Source organism: Ochlerotatus camptorhynchus, unplaced genomic scaffold (genome assembly GCF_037179485.1).
Source record: "Ochlerotatus camptorhynchus isolate MF236.1 unplaced genomic scaffold, CSIRO-AGI_Acam_v1.1 ptg000137l, whole genome shotgun sequence".
Lineage (NCBI taxonomy): Eukaryota > Metazoa > Arthropoda > Insecta > Diptera > Culicidae > Ochlerotatus > Ochlerotatus camptorhynchus.
In genome coordinates, this window is record NW_027040627.1 from 1,795,876 (window position 1) to 1,812,440 (window position 16,565).

The 16,565-nt window shown below is 36.8% G+C and overlaps 2 protein-coding genes and 2 non-coding genes across 7 annotated transcripts in view; 3 read left to right on the plus strand and 1 right to left on the minus strand.

Annotated features, from left to right (window-relative positions):
• Positions 1-16,565, plus strand: part of LOC135700502 (uncharacterized) — a 430,325-nt gene that overhangs the window by 72,055 nt on the left and 341,705 nt on the right. The gene's annotated exons all lie outside the window — the stretch shown is intronic.
• LOC135700489 (uncharacterized) overlaps positions 1-16,565 on the minus strand; it is a 325,126-nt gene that overhangs the window by 69,225 nt on the left and 239,336 nt on the right. The gene's annotated exons all lie outside the window — the stretch shown is intronic.
• TRNAP-AGG (transfer RNA proline (anticodon AGG)) lies at positions 4,268-4,339 on the plus strand. Its single transcript has one exon. It is a non-coding gene; the product is annotated as a tRNA-Pro (tRNA).
• On the plus strand, positions 6,656-6,728 carry TRNAT-UGU (transfer RNA threonine (anticodon UGU)). Its single transcript has one exon. It is a non-coding gene; the product is annotated as a tRNA-Thr (tRNA).

The window sequence follows — 16,565 nt, forward strand, 5'->3', positions numbered from 1 at the left end:
ATCTATAAATGTGCCAAATAAGATCCATGATCTTTCCAAGATCTCAAGACTTGTCACTTTGTAAATGTTCAACATATCAACTGGAGTTGTTTGTTGTAAAATACTATTATTATGGCCTATAATATGATTTCTTTAGTGACTATTAATCTTGTAATGCTTATAAAGTTGTAGAAGACCTCCAGGTATGATCTATAAAGTCTCTATTATGAAGCCTAGCGCTTTAAAATGTTACCCTTGTGTATTCCAGTCCGTAAGGTCTTCGGAGTTGACCCATAAGGCAATCCTAAGTTGATCCATGAAGCCTCTGTCATTAATGCAAAAAGTCGTCAAGTTTTGGAGTTGATACCACCGAACTCCACCCATGAGATACCCATTTTCTACTAAATCCTTAAGTCGTTGAATTGACTCGTAATCATTCTCAATCAGTTAATACATTTCGAAGACAGCTGGCGGTTGGTGGTTGGCCTTCGGGGGATAAGCATTTCTTATTCCCTTCAATGGCAATCGGATGACGGAAAAAATTACTAATGGCCCATACAGACAGTTGAGGATTGACCCCCCCCCCCCCCCCCCCTCTATGCATGGTTAAACATGTGGATGAAACGTTGAAAGAGTGTAAGGCGTTTATTGCCAACACTACAAATCAATTGAAAGTTTCAAACCCTATTCTACCTAGGATCAAAGGTTTACCAAAGATTCACAAACCAGGAAACGAAATGAGGGAGATTGTCTCGGCGGAAGGATCCCCCACTCAAAAGCTTGCCAAATGGCTAGTAAAGGAATTTCAAAATATGCCTAAACCCTTTACCACTCGCTCAGTTAACAGCACACAGGAATTCGCTAATCAACTTCAGGCATCAGGCGAGATTCAGGAAGATGAAGTCATGGTTTCATTTGATGTCATATTTCGGTCATATCTCAAACTTACTTGTATGGAGCAAAATTATTTCATTTTCAGAGAAATTTTTTATAAACAAACTGAAGGTGCTCCTATTTGCAATCCGCTTTCTCCATTTTTACTTGCATTGTTCATGGTTAACCTAGAAAATACCTTGGAGAATATGAATTTGTTTCCCAAGTGTTAGTATAGGTACGTGGATGATATTTTTAGCATTGTCAAAAGGGAAGATTCATCGAAAACTTTGGAGGCCATAAGCAACGTTCACAAGGACATCAAATTTACTCACGAAGAAGAGAGAGACGACAAACTCCCCTTCTTAGATCTTCTCTTCATCAGGGAAACGTCTTCGTTCAATTTCGAAATCTATAGGAAACCAACAAATCAAAGAGAGTAATACCAAGCAATTCAAACCATTCCCATCAACAAAAGATTCAATAAATGTGTTAATGAAAGCCGGAGTCTACAAAATCTCTTGTCCAGATTGCAATAAAATCTACATTGGTCAGACGAAAAGGACTTTGGAAACAAGGTTTATGGAACACATCGCAGAGGTAAAAAAGGCTAACAAAGAGATGGATAAAGGACTTCATTATGAATTTAAATCCAAGGTTGCAGCACATATCTTTACAAAGGGGCACAATTTGACAAAGTATGGATAACATTAATATCCTGCGGAGTGTATCTTCGCCTTGGAAACTAGACGTAGCAGAAAGTTTAGAAACATTGCTTAATAGAGATCAAGTAAACGGAGACTCGAGACTCTTTAGCATGCTACCTAAAACCACACATCGTAGCATACATCTACCTGTTGGAGACTAAATTTAGGCACCTGGTTAGTTAAATTGTGACATAGCAGTGGATACCTGCTGATTTTTAATACCTATTGAATAGTATATAACTCGTAGATAAAAGATGGATACTTCAGTGATGCTGAGTAGTTGGCACTGATGAAGTCTGCAAGTAGTAGACGAAATACGCGTATCTGTCAAACAGAATTTAAAGGAAATAAACCAACACACTCAAAGCTCTTCCTAAAATCATGGTATAATTCTCCTAACAAATCTCGAAACTCCTGAATCTTGGAAATTTGCTTAATTCCATTATTTTCAAGATTGCTTTTAGTACAGACTACCGAGTGTTCAAAAATTTTCTTACTCCGAGATCTCCAACAATTTTCCCTAGACCTCTTAAACGATTTCTTAATTCAATCTCTCATGCTTTACAATTCGGTCTAATTATCGTTTTCGACGCAATTTCAGTGATAATCCCGACATTTGCTAAACAAGCTAAATATCAAATCAATCAAATGTCACATTACAGTCACTGTCGTGTGGTCGAAGACCGTCACGTATTTATGTATTTTAGTTTTTCTCATAACAAGAGCTGCTAATTTGTAATTGTCCATCAAAGCGAGTGTCACGTCAACACAGTCCTACCCATTCCTTTTTTGACCTGCGTTCGGAAGCGGCCGGCGCTGGTATTGCCTAGTTTGAGATCACCAGTTTTTACACATTGAGGATGATTGCTAGTCCCAAACATCGTCTATTGGTTCTATGTGTAAGTACAGCTGATCTGGCAATAACAGAGTAGCAACCGTGGGCGGTCAATCATGCTCATGATCATAGCAAGAGCTGCTAATTTGTATTTGTATTTTATATAATTCATCTGACAATAGAGCTAAAATTAAAATTAATTTAACACAGACCTAATTCGATTTGCAAACCGTCCAGTTGGTTCATTGAACTCGAAAAACTCTTCGACAGCCGTAAACGCACGAACACACGCTGATATTGGTTCGTTGTTCCCAAGCATGGTTCGTTGAAAACTTGATTGCAAGAACGTTGTATTCCGAAGAGATCTGCTCGGCACACGAAAGTTCAACGTTGCAAGCAGTTCGAGGGCATTAGTTTCACCATTCAACAGCTTAGCAACAAGCAACGATGTTAATGTTTTGCTTGCGTGAATTTTGAAAATAGTAAGCAATGATGTTCTAGGAATGACATTTCAACAACAACATTTGTTCGGAAATGGTTTAATTTTCACATAATTGATGAATTAGAACATTGACATATGATAGTTATTTGATAATTTTCTTTTTTCTCGAATGTTGTACTACCGTTTGTGTTGTGCGAGGGAAAAGACGATAGAGCATGAGTGTACGAATACAAATAGACTGTCGTGCACGACAACGAAGCGAGTGTAGTAAAAACGTCAACCAAAAGTTAACTTGATACTTGACATGTTTCATGCAATTACTCCACATTTGAGGTTCACTTCCAGTTGACTGAAGCTGGACTGAAAAAATCACAATCATTTTAGCTGACCCATAGTTGTGAGATAACTGTTTATAAAACATATACAATGCATCAAAACGTCGTAAAGATCAATGGATTATTTTTTACCTATTCAAGCGAGCCATTTCGTTCAATTATTACTTTCAACTTAAAAAAATAATTCCTGTAGTTTTGCTATATTGAAGATAATTTACCCACAAATATCATCGCAGATTTGCATTTGGTTACGTAAAAAAATCATTTAATAGGGTTTTTGATCTAATTTCCGTCCTACTAAGCACAACCCGCGCTTATACTGCTTTTTGATTCCAAAGTCGTTCTTCGAGTTTCAATTCCATCCTAACGCATTGAAACGCCATTAGATTTTCTTCGTCCTAGGGGATTCGCTAGGTGCGCTTCTTTTGTGTTGAGAACAATGAGCGTAAATATTCATACAATACGCTCTAATAGGATTTATGTTGTAGCTAATGAACTAACGCATCGGAACAAACCTATTTTATTAATTTGTGCACGGTGAAATCATTGATATTATTGATCTTTTCTGATCGATAGAACGGAAATGGGCGACTACAACGAAGTAGTGCTCTAAACAACTTTGTATTAAATTTTGAATTTGAACCGGGAAAATGGGAAAAATACTGGAAATTTCAAAATGATGATTTATGCATACCTATTTATCAACCAACAGCTCAAATTTGATAAATTTTGATGCACATCCTGAAAAGTTATAGCTCATTGAACTTTTTTCTGAGAGGTAAGAAAAATCACGATGTTACATACTTTTGTCCGCTACTGTAGGTCTGCCTGTTATGACATACGTTCCTATTATGGTGTGTTCCAATTATGCCATATGGAATTCTCATAGACCATAAATTTAACACACCATAATATGAACGTATAGCCTTAACTGGTACACTTACCCTATGCATTTTCTATTTCCAGTCAATACAAACTTCAAACATTCCATTCAATCATGCTCATGTCAACAACAATACCAACATGTCTGATAAAACTCGATCAACGAGTTTCCACTTCATGTTACAAACCGTTGCAAGCAAATTTATTTCCAACGGGTTCGTTGGTCTAGGGGTATGATTTTCGCTTAGGGTGCGAGAGGTCCCGGGTTCAAATCCCGGACGAACCCACCTTTGATTTCTTTTTTGGGTCTATTCTTACTAACTAATACAACAATACAATAAAAACAGAAAGTGGCTCGTTCCTTCGGCCCACTACTCAACCGAGTCTTTCGGTTGTTTGCTATTGTTGTCCAGCATTGCTAATCAGTAACGCTGCTTTATTGGACTAGAAAAAACAGTCGTGATTTTCTTCTTGCAAATTTAAATCACCTCCAATGGGTGACGAAAATGAGGCCACTCAAAGCCGGTAAGACGCCACGCGGTAGAACAGTCGAACTGAGCACGACTGAGTGTTGCTATAACCGTTAAACGTTTATCATTAATATGATTGGTGCTGCTGTTGTAACGCGCGTTCTTCTATAAAGTCACGCGCGCGATGGTTCGCGAAATCTGCTGGACGCTAAAACGTAGACGCGAGAATAATTAAATTAATTCCGTTTAAATGCGAGTCAAAGAGCAGCAGCAATAGAATTTAAATTCACATTGGTTAGCAAAGGCGCGATGTGTGGCTCGTACCTACATGAGGGGGAATTTCATGCGCGAAATGGAATAGAAATCTGTTTTCAATAGGAGGTCGCGCGCTTAAGTCGAGAAGAGATCGAAGGTCGTGCCAGTGTGCTGGTCACACTTAGAATCCGGCGCCAACGTTACAGACAGTGAGCTGGAGTCGTGAGACGGGTCCTTCGAGAATGGAACGTAGCTGCGGACACGATCTGTCCATCGAATAATGATCCCCAAAGACATAGGTGTCTGTAGTAACGGCTTAGAAGAACATGCTTATTTCTTGCTTATTAAATATTTGAATTCAACTTAAATCCCTTGCCTGCATCTGCGTACCTCTCTGAGATGAATACGGATCACGACGCAATTGTAGATACAGGTACGCGACTTCATGTGTAGGATAGAATTGAAGTTTGCACGCTTTTTCGCAAGCGCTTTGAGCGAAAGACTAGAACTGGATCAGCTGCAGCAGCAGTGGAAATCTGCCTGCCTTTGTTGTTGCTGACCACTGGCGGACCGGCTATTGTATAACCTTCGGAGATTGATTGCCCACAATGGCAGCCTTTCAGAATACTGAACACCGCGGACCAGGTGGTCTAATTGGTGATCCTGCTGTATTGGACGAGCGATTTGTTTACTTTTGCTAGAGTCGTTTATGTTCGCACGTTCTGTGGTTGTACGAATATAAATTAGTGATTGTTGTGGTCGCTACCTTTTATGAACTCAATCGAAAACATTTTTAAAGAATTTTAGCATAGGGAAAGTGTATCAGTTATGGCACTAGTGGTCCTCTAATTGGGCATATGGCATAAAACCTTAAATTTTTCATAATATTCAAAATTTCTTCCACAGGAAGTTAATCACTGTATGTCTACGTTGAAAAATATGGAAAGTCTTATTTTAAACATAAATTAAGCCGTATGCCAAATTAGGAGCACTAGTACCACAACTGACACGAAGAGATGAACTAGCCTTCGGCTAAAAATATCTTAAATAAAGTTAAAAAAAACAACTGGCACACTTCCCCTTTATCACTGTTTTCATGTGGCACAACATTTCACTATAAATGTACTTCTTAACTAAAAGTAGTTGTTTTTCGAAATTCTTCGATGTGCCCTCATCCCACCTCTCTCGGTAGTAAGATCTTAAATACAGCGAATATTTACATGTTTTGGTTGGTTTTCTTCATTCATACATACTTAAAAATAACTAATTTTACGCTTGACGGAATCCATTTTTGACGTAAACTAACATGTAATGTAAAATTAAGGGCTCCGAGGCGTTCGTTACTCGACAAAAAGTACGTTTGATTGAGCTGAGTCAATATTGACACTCGTAAATGTCAGTGTCAGAGCACCTAACTTTACATGATTTTTTCTAAGTGTGTACGTAAGATATTTCGAAGGTCCTCTCCTCCATGTAAGACATCCTAAGAACATTTTAAACACACTCTTGTCCCTTAATTCTTACGTATTTATTGCATGATCCCTAATGTATCAATGCATGTTTCGTTATCAATCATATAAAAATGCTTTACATTGAGTAAATCTAAATGCCGTAACCCATTTTCAGAACTATAAAACAGGTTACAGAATTGATGATAATCTATCAAAAAGCACCCGTATGGGTGCATTCCAAATTATCGCCCAAGTCGAAAGAGGAGTGATTTTCTTAAATTAATTCAATTTATTTTGAATTCAGGCAATTAATCACAGGGGATTTTGGAACAATTGTTCAATTCTTTCGGATTCAACCACATGTGAGACAGGCACTTTCCTCCGTCATCGACTGCTTTATTGTTCCAGCGTCCGTTCTATTTATAAGCCTCTTTAGCTCAGTTGGCAGAGCGCTGGTCTTGTAAACCAGCGGTCGTGAGTTCAATTCTCACAGGAGGCAAAAGTGGATGATACTATTTTGGGCGCGAGTAGACATTGGGTGATCTGTGAATGTTTGATGATAATATGTGACGCTTCGTCGTGACTTTTCCATAAAATGCTGTCGTCAGTCTGCTCTCGTTCTGTCACGGTTTTCTATGAATTGGTTGTTAAGGAACATCCATAAATGACGTAGTTTATTTTTTTTAACCAATTTTGGACCCTCGTTTTTGGTTTTCCTAATACATGTCCAGCCACAATTTCAAACCATCCCCCCCCCCCCTTCCTCACCGTTTTAAATGGTACGTTATTTATGAAAACGGTAATCTCCAATCTTGGTTGATTGATATCAAAGGTGTAGTCCTCTAACAACGTGGACTTATTTTAAGAAATGTTTTATAATACACCTTCCCCTCTTACCTGTTTATGAACAACACCTTCAATTACGTGCACTATGCATAAGTCTCATTCGAATGAGTGATCAATGCTGTACAATAAGATCACTGTCAATGTTAAGAATACGCTTCACTCACCTGAAAAGCAATAAGAAAAGTTTTTTTTATTAATGTTGACATAATATAGAACATGTTATGATAAGCGTGTAATTTATTATTCTAAAAGCTGTTACAATTGCAGTAGCATTGCACATTATATATATAAAGCAGAGTATTAGAAAGCGATATCGAATTATTTAAAAGTAATGAATAAATTCTATATGAACATTTGAATAGGTCCTATAGAGAGTTAAAAAAAAGTTTAACTTTGTCTAGGTAATTTTAGTGAGTAAATAAATTAAATCCTTATATAACACCGTTAAAATGTTTTGATATTCAACATAGATCATTGCTGGTTGTTCATCAATCTGCTCAGAATCTATCCTGACCTGCATTGGAATGTTACATTAGTAATCTTCAGATTTACCCCTGAAGTTCAGTGAACTAATTATAAAACTTAACCAAAACCAAAACTTGTCGAGGTTGTTATTTGGATTTGTCGTATAATCCTGTGTTCGAATTACACTAAACTCGTTCTCCAGTCAACCCAAGTTCATTGAAATGTTTCATATGGAAAAATATATTGGAACATGCCACAACAGAGCAAACTAAGCCAGGCATCCGGCTTTCGATAATTTTTAACTACGGAACTGTTTAGTAAAAGTTCAAAATCAGCGAATAAGTCTGAAATTAGAAAGTTTATTCGGCATATATACGGACTTTGTTCAGTTGACTCCATTTAGGCCGGAACAAATATCAAGTTTTTCTTTTGTCACCCCCCCCCCCCCTCAAAATTTTGGAATATCACCAAGGGGGAAATAAAATAAAACTTTCAGTGTATATATGTTTTTCGCAAATTCATTTGAGTATCGATACTCGCTTTGCTAGATTTTATTATGTTATTGTTGTTTTTGTTGTTGTATCACCTTGTTCTTTTAAATAATTTTCACATAAATTGGCACATGACCAGTACGGCATGACAGGTCCTTGAAATCGGATCAGCCGGTTTCAGTTGTTGAAAACGGATTTTATCGAACATCATTCCTAATCTTTTTTGGCAACTGATCGATCCCTCTTGTTCGTTGCGCACATCTTCGTCTTGTCCCAATCGGACCACTACAAAGAACCATTTTCAGTGGGTCGTTATCCGACATTATTACGATGTGCCCAGCCCACCGTAGTCGCCAGATTTTTGCATTAGATCTACATTTCTTAACTTACAAACCTTCTGCAATGATATTTAATGATTCACTTCTTTTCTACAGTGATTCAACAATTTTCGAGCTAAATCCAATCTTTTCAAAATTGGTTTAAATTTTTAGAAGTGAGACCAAATCAGAAACGATTCAGGAAATTCCTAACTGAGGTGACACTTTTCAAAGCAGATTCAAAACTGAGTCTGAACTTTTTTGAAGTGAGTTCAAACTTTCGAATAAGTCATCAATATTTTTCTAACTGAGTCTAAACTTTTCTGTTATGTTATTCAATCCTTTTTAATGTTGTCAAAACTTTCCTGACATGATTCAACATATTCCAAATCCAATCTTTAAAGAATTGGTTTCGCATTTTCTGAAGTGAGGCAACATTAGCTGATTAATCCTTTTCCTAAATGAATCCAAGGTTTCCTGCATTGATTCAACTTTTTCCGAACTGAAACCAAACTAGTCAGAACGGGTTTGATATTTTCCTAAGTGAGCTCCAGATTTTTGTTAACTGCTTTGGCATTTGGCAAGGAGTGAAAGTGCTTAGTGAAAGTGTAGAAAGTTTTCCGAAGTGAACCGACAATTTTTTTAGCTTAAATTTTCCAAATGGTGTCCAACCTTTTCTGAAGTGTTTCAAAACCTTCCTTAGGGAGTCCAAACTTTTCTGTTCAGTGATTGAATTATATTGAATGTTAGTCTGAGCTTTCCTGAAGTGATTTACCTAACTTTTAACGTAGATTTCGCTCCCTTAGATCCCTTCCTCGTTCTTGTGAGATTCACATCGTTTGAAAATTAGGCTGAGATTTTAAAGAATGGACCTTTGTGTGTTCATACCTGATGGTAGATTTTTTTTAAAGCAAGCACAATTGTTGAGAAATCTGGGTTTACATCCACAAAAGTACGTATTTTTATAGAAATTTGGGTTTCTTGATCAGCCAAGTTGGATTTTGGCTCCGTCCTTTGAAAAACAGGCTTGGATGTTATGGAATAGACCTTTGTGAGTTCATAGGTTTTGAAGCCAGGTTGGATTTCGGTTCAATCTTTTGAAATTTGTGCTTGGATTTTGTAGAATGGAACATGCTGAATACCGGAAGGACGAACCATGCTGAATACCTGGAAGGACAAAAGAAGGTATTTTCATAGAAAATTAATTTTTCTGTTTTTCCAAACTGAATTTTGGCTTCTATCTTTGAAAAATAGGGTTGTATTTTAATAGAAGTTGCTGAATCCATACGTGAGGGTTGAATTTCTTCAATTTTTGAGAATACCGAGTTTAAATTCACAAAAGTACGTATTTTCATAAAAACTTTGATTTTCTGTTCTGCCAAGTTGACTTTCGGCTCCGATCTTTGAAAATAGACTTGAATTTTATAGAATGGACTTTTCTGAATCCATACCTGATGGTAAATTTTTTGAAGCGTGCAATTTATCTAGAAAACTGGTTTTGAATTCTCAAAAGTACGTATTTTTATAGAAATTTGGGTTTCTTGTTCAGCCATGTTGAATTTCGGCTCCTTCCTTTGAAAAATAGGAGTGGATTTTACCGAATTGCTGAATCCATCTGTATTACCTTTGTTACTAGCGTAACATAGGTATTAGAATCGATTTTCACACGTCCTGCCGTCTGCTCCCGATAGCCATCCACACAAGCTATCTCACCTGTATAAAACATTCTCAATCGATAGAACTCGGCGCGATCTGGCTCGACAGTTTAATTACGACATCGTAGAATCAAATTGAATATGAAAAATCGACCCAGCAAGGTGAAATTTGCTGATGTCTGTATGTGCGTCTGTGGACGCGTTTCATCTAGGCAAGCTTTTTTCGAGATGGCTCATGCGATCAATGTGGTTGATATCTCGTTCGATAGGCCCCATAGCGCCATTGATCGCTATTGAATTTTTTCTCGATCTGACTTCCGGTTTCGGAGATTTATAGGCCAGAATGATTTTAGTGAATGATTTTTTAAAAATCAACGGTACACTTTATCAACATGATTTCTTTAACAGTAGAAAGACCTCATCCATATCTACTTGGGGAAAAATTTTCATACCGATCTGACTTCCGGTTCCGGAGATTTACAGGATAGAAAGATTTTAGTTAACGATTTTTTACAAATCAACGGTACATCCCATCAACGTGAAATTTGCAGCAATGGAAAGACCTCATCCATATCTACCTGCAGAAAAAATTTCATACCGATTTGACGTTTGGTGTTCGAGATTCCGCCTTATTACCTTTGTTACTAGCGTAACATAGGTATTAGAATCGATTTTCACACGTCCTGCCGTCTGCTCCCGATAGCCATCCACACAAGCTATCTCACCTGTATAAAACATTCTCAATCGATAGAACTCGGCGCGATCTGGCTCGACAGTTTAATTACGACATCGTATGATACCTGCAATAATAAATCAAGAATATGCTTGATACATGCATGTCGGTTAACCCCTGTTTTTTTTTTTTTTTTTTTTTAAGTCAGAAGAAGGCTTTATGTTTAGTTTGGGCGTTATGATGAGAAGAAGAAATCGTACGCAAAATCGTGGAATGTAGGGGAGAATAGTCCATAATGCACCCCTGAGGTAAAATGGCCCCGTGCAGTTTTTCGATGCTTATCCATTACTAATTCTGGAAATATCATGTGCCAGAATGTTAGTTCAAGCACTGAACTAGCAATGCTGATTTTTAAATTCACGAATTGACAATCGGAAAACTATGAAAAACAGCGCAGGGCCATTTCACGCCAGGGGTGCGATTTGAACCATCCTACCCTACATATTCCAATAGACCTTTTCGATGCTTAGTCGTCGTTCTCTATCTATCACACATGTATGAATCGACGGTGTATTTTCCCACTAATGTGTTTCCCTTTTGCTCGCACTCGTTGGATTTAAATTGTACAGTAATGTGCGCCGATTTGACGTCGAGAAGCTCTATAAGACCAGTCAGATGTTGTCCCTTCATATTTGTGCACGGCCGATGAGATCAACCAAAATAAAAGCCTCAATAAGCTTCTGGAAAATGAGGAAAATTTACCAAAATTTTACACAGTCTAGTAGTAGTACCAATAGACCAAGAAAATCCAATCGCTAAAACTCTGGCATTTTTTCCTTGAAAAAGTGCGAACAAACTGGAAAAAACATGAAGTAAATCGCACTTATTGCGATTAATGAGTAAAATAAAATCAAATTTGGGTTGATCTCGTTGGCCGTGTGCAGAGAGTTTTTCCACCTGTCTGCACACGTTATTTCTAAACAATCCGAATTTAAGTAAGATCTACTCATTTCCATTAGAATTAGGGCTAAACAATATAGAGCGAACTAGATTGTGACTGACAAGATAACAAATTAACATTCGGATTCAGGTGTTCATTCGCCATCTTGTCAGTCCCAACTTTGTTTACTCAATTTTGGGGGATATGAGTAGATCCTAGTTGTTTAGAAATAGCGTGCATCCTGCATTTTTTTGTTCAGGATAGTGTATCTGACGCTTTAAACCTTGGTCTCTATATATTATATAATATATATAATATTCACAAGGAGGATAGTGTAACTGACGCTTTAAACCTTGGTCTATATATCACCCTCATTTTAAAAAATCGCTATTAGAACTGGTACATCGTGAATCTCTCACAGATCAGCTCCTGCCGAGTTCACGGGTAAACTTATGTTAATCTGCTGAAAAAAATTGACATAACAGCGTGGCCCTGTTTACTGTAAATGAATACCGGAATAATGCTCGTGTAACATTTGAACAGGAGCTATCAACAATTTGCTACACTGTTAAATATCAACACATTTTTATTGGTAATTTTCCATGTAAAATATCATATGATTTTCATGTGTCCACACATAAACAGAATCCACCCAGAAGTACACATGATATGTATGAGTCAAATGAATAGTATGTGTGGTTACACATGAATTTGATGTGTACACATAAGAACTATGTGTCCGACATATATAGATATATATCATTTGTTTATCACATTGCAAAAATTCATGTGTGGGACACATAAAAATTCGCAAAAAGGCCCTTTTCACAAGAACCGATGTACACCCTACCCGATGGTGTTGTAAGTTTGCGTAGACGTACATATTCGGTTCACGCGAAAAGGGCTTAACAAGTTTTGTGTACAAAAGTCTCAAATGTTACGCGAGTATTATTCATGTGTTCATTTTAAGAAAAAAGGGCCTATCCTCGTTGATCGATTCTTTTCATCGACTTTCTCGTTGATTAACCACGGCAACATAAATGAATTTCTCGCTAAGCTCACAAGACAGTTCGACAGAAGATGATGTTAGCTTTATAGTCGCTATATTCATAGAATGCCGGATAGAATCTCGCGAACTAATTGAGCTGTCAAATATCTGTTTGACCAATTGAACTGTCAAATCACGACCATCGAGAAACGAGAAAAGAGCACATCAGCTATTGCGAACAAAACTTTCGGAACCCGTTTTCTCGTGACTTAAGACTCGCCTACGCAAACTAACACCATCTTTGGGGAAAATTTCCTCTATCCGATGATGCCGGTAATTTGCGTTCGATTGGCTAGGAAAGAATAATCAACGTTTTGTTTATAAAACGTGATAGTACCATTTCAATTGTTGGTCTACAATATATTGAATTTGTTCCGCTTTTTGATAGATTGAAATTCTATCCGCCAAACTATAAATATAGCTATAAATAAAGCTTAAATCAACACACTGAATGGGAAATTCAATTGCACTCGGGTTATTCGCGAAAGAGAATATCGATTAAGAGAATTAGGCTGATTGATTATTTAACTTTATTGTTATGTATTGTATATAATAAGATTGTGCTTAAAGTATGTAGAGCACAATAAAGCAGATAAAGAATAAAGTAATAAAGCTCCAGTTGTAAGCCAAGAAGAAGAAAGTGATTTATATATACTTTGCACTACGTAAAACTCATATCAGCTCCTCATAGATAAGCCACAATTATATCTTAAAATTATTGTCATGTTAGAAAATTAACGTGAGGACATAAATCAATTGATTATTGAATAATAATTGCTGTTCAATTGAGCAGTGCAGAAAATGCGACCAGTAAAAAAAAATATCCTCTAAGGCCTCGTATATCTATGGATAATATCAAAAACGAGATTATACTGGGTAACAAAGGTTCTATTCACCTGCCCGGTGGATCAATTTGGGTTTTTTCATAGAAATTTGGTTTTTTGGTTCTGCCAAATTGCATTTTGGCTCATATCTTTGAAAAATAGGCTTGTATTTTTTAGAATGGACCTTGCTGAATCCATACGTGAAGGTTGAACCGGGTTTGTAATTCGAAAAGGTTTTTTTTTGGTTTTCCTTTTCTGCTAAGTTGGATTTTGATACTGTCCTTTGAAAGTTATGCTGAGATTTTATAGAATTGACCTTGCTGAATTCATATGTGATGATTATTTTTTTAAGCACACCCAAAGCCAGGTTTAAATTGACAAAGCTACGTATTTTTGTTAAAATTTGGTTTTTATGTTCAGCCAAGATGGATTTTGACTCCTTTTGTGAATAATATTATATTATTTTTTTTTTGAATCTTTGATCTTGAATTTCTGTGTACGGAATCTTGAAAATGTTTCGATGTTTGGATTTACTCAAATATTCCTTTGGAACTTGGAGCAAATGTACCATAGATTTCCTTAGGATCATACGAAAATGTCTTCGGAATTTTATGAACTTTCAGGTTCATTAAAAATCAGTGTGTCAGTCTTCACTCGGCTGTCGACAGAAGCAGACTACCCTCGATGTGTGTTACGCGATCGTCTGTTTACTCGGCAGCAACCATTGTGTGGTCCTCCTCATTGTTCTTCATCAGCAGTTCTTTCGGTCGATGCTTCGTCAATTTCGAATAGCAACCGTTTCGTGATGAGTGTGTGAGTGCTGACCACGTTTTGCGTCCATTGCTGCAATGGAAGCGCTTTGCCCCGCGTTGGCGATACTGCCATACTACGAAACCACTGGAAGTGGATCCCGTTCTGATGGAGGAGGCTTTTTGGACAGCGGAAGATAAAGTGTTTATTGTGTTGTACCTTTTGACTATAGTTTTAAGATGTTTTGTATAGTGAACAAGAATCCACGGCTCTGTAAAGTTAATTCGATTGAGCCTTAACAAATAATTTTTTAAACAATACAACAACAATAAAATCAGTGTGTAAAGCTTGAAAAGAAGTGCTGCGAACAGCTGTCCAATTGATATTGACGGAATCACTAATATTTTGATTGTTATTTCAATTCCGTGATGTAGAGAATCAAGTCCGTTAACTTCAAAATTTGACCAGGTTATAAAATTTCATTGTTTTTTTTTTCTCTTTCTTGTGATCTCGAAATTGTCACATTTCACCCATCGCAAATTTTGTGAGATTTAGAGAAAAAATCTCGACTCAATATTCAGGCTAGTTTTACAAATTTGATGTTGTCAAAAATGGTCTGGGAAATTTTTCAGGCTCTCGATATTTTTCAAAGGCCTTCTAATTTGCAAATTTCTATTTGCAAAATCTTTGAAACCCGCTAACTTTAATATTAGTATAAAGATCAAAAAAAATCATGTCGCAGAATCTTGGGTTACTTTTTAAGTCCATTAAACCAAGGTTGCAAATACTCATTTCTGCTAAAACAATGTTTTTTTTTTAAATTATGAAATAATTATATGCCATGATCATATTTTGAATTAGTAGGATACAAGAAGAGGTTTCAAAGAATTTGTTTGGCATATTAAACCTGTTTAGTCAGCGGCGCCGGTGGTGTAGTGGTAAGCGTGATTACCTCTCACTCCAGCAGGCCTGGGTTCAATCCCAGCTGAAGCCGCCGAGATGTTCTAAGGCATAACATCTCTGATCACGCCTTCCTTCGGATAGGAAGTAAAGCCGTTGGTCCCCGGTTCATGAGTTGATGGGTCGATAGGTAGGGTCCAGGTGTGGGAGCTGCCTTCTTGGCGTCGGTAGCATTGGTACTCAGCACGGAAAACAAGATCGACGGAAAACAAATCCAAGGAATAAAATAAACCTGTTTATTTCACTTCATGAGAGCCAAATCGGCGATGTTTCACACACTCACTCACTCACTCAGCGATCAGCAAATCGCTGATTGTGACTCATAGAAAGCAAAATTTACAGGTTTTATGTTTCAAACGCATACTTTGTAACCTCTTCTTGTAAGTTACAAGTAAAACATGCCATCATACCATCTTTTGGTTTTATTATTCCGAAAAACATTATTTTAGCTGAAATGAGTATTTGCAACCTTTAATGCAACAGCCACAGTAGGAAAGATTGACACTTCTCATAAGTTATGAATGAAAGTATTATGATGCAGCATCGAATTTGAAAGCGTAGCAATACTTTCGAAAATCACTGTTGGCACGCAAAGTGTAAAATTTTGAAACAAAACAAAAGTTTTCTTCGTGGGCACAGTAGTGGATGTTATTTTGCGGCTTCGGATATTTAGTTACACATCTTGAAGAGTTTGTATTTCCTGCTTTTTCCTACGTGAACGAGTTGTTTTGATTGTAAAGCACACATCTCGTGAAAGATCTGTAATTATTTTAATAAATTGTGAACGTTTAAAAAACAGCTTTCAAGTGGGAAAATTTTAGATTGCATGCACAAGTGCAGGTACTTAATAAAGCATGGATCATAATTGATTAGGTAGATTAGAGATTTCAAAAAAATTATTAAATTAGGCTAATGAGATATCATAATCATCAAACGAATTTAAATAAGAAAATTTAGACAGCCTAATAACATTAAGTAGATTAACAAAAAAGTTAGGATGCCCCCCGCATCCTAACTTTTTTGTTAATCTACTTAATGTTATTAGGCTGTCTAAATTTTCTTATTTAAATTCGTTTGATGATTATGATATCTCATTAGCCTAATTTAATAATTTTTTGAAATCTCTAATCTACCTAATCAATTATGATCCATGCTTTATTAAGTACCTGCACTTGTGCATGCAATCTAAAATTTTCCCACCGTCCGCTTAGGGAGGCAACTAGCCTTTATAGCAACTGACAATTAGCCTTTTCATATATTGTCTGTTTATTTTGATGGTTAATTTTAAAATATCAATTTGGTATATATGTGAAAGGATGAATCGTTGGGAAATGGATTTTCGGTTGCTTTACATTTTGCAGCACAAA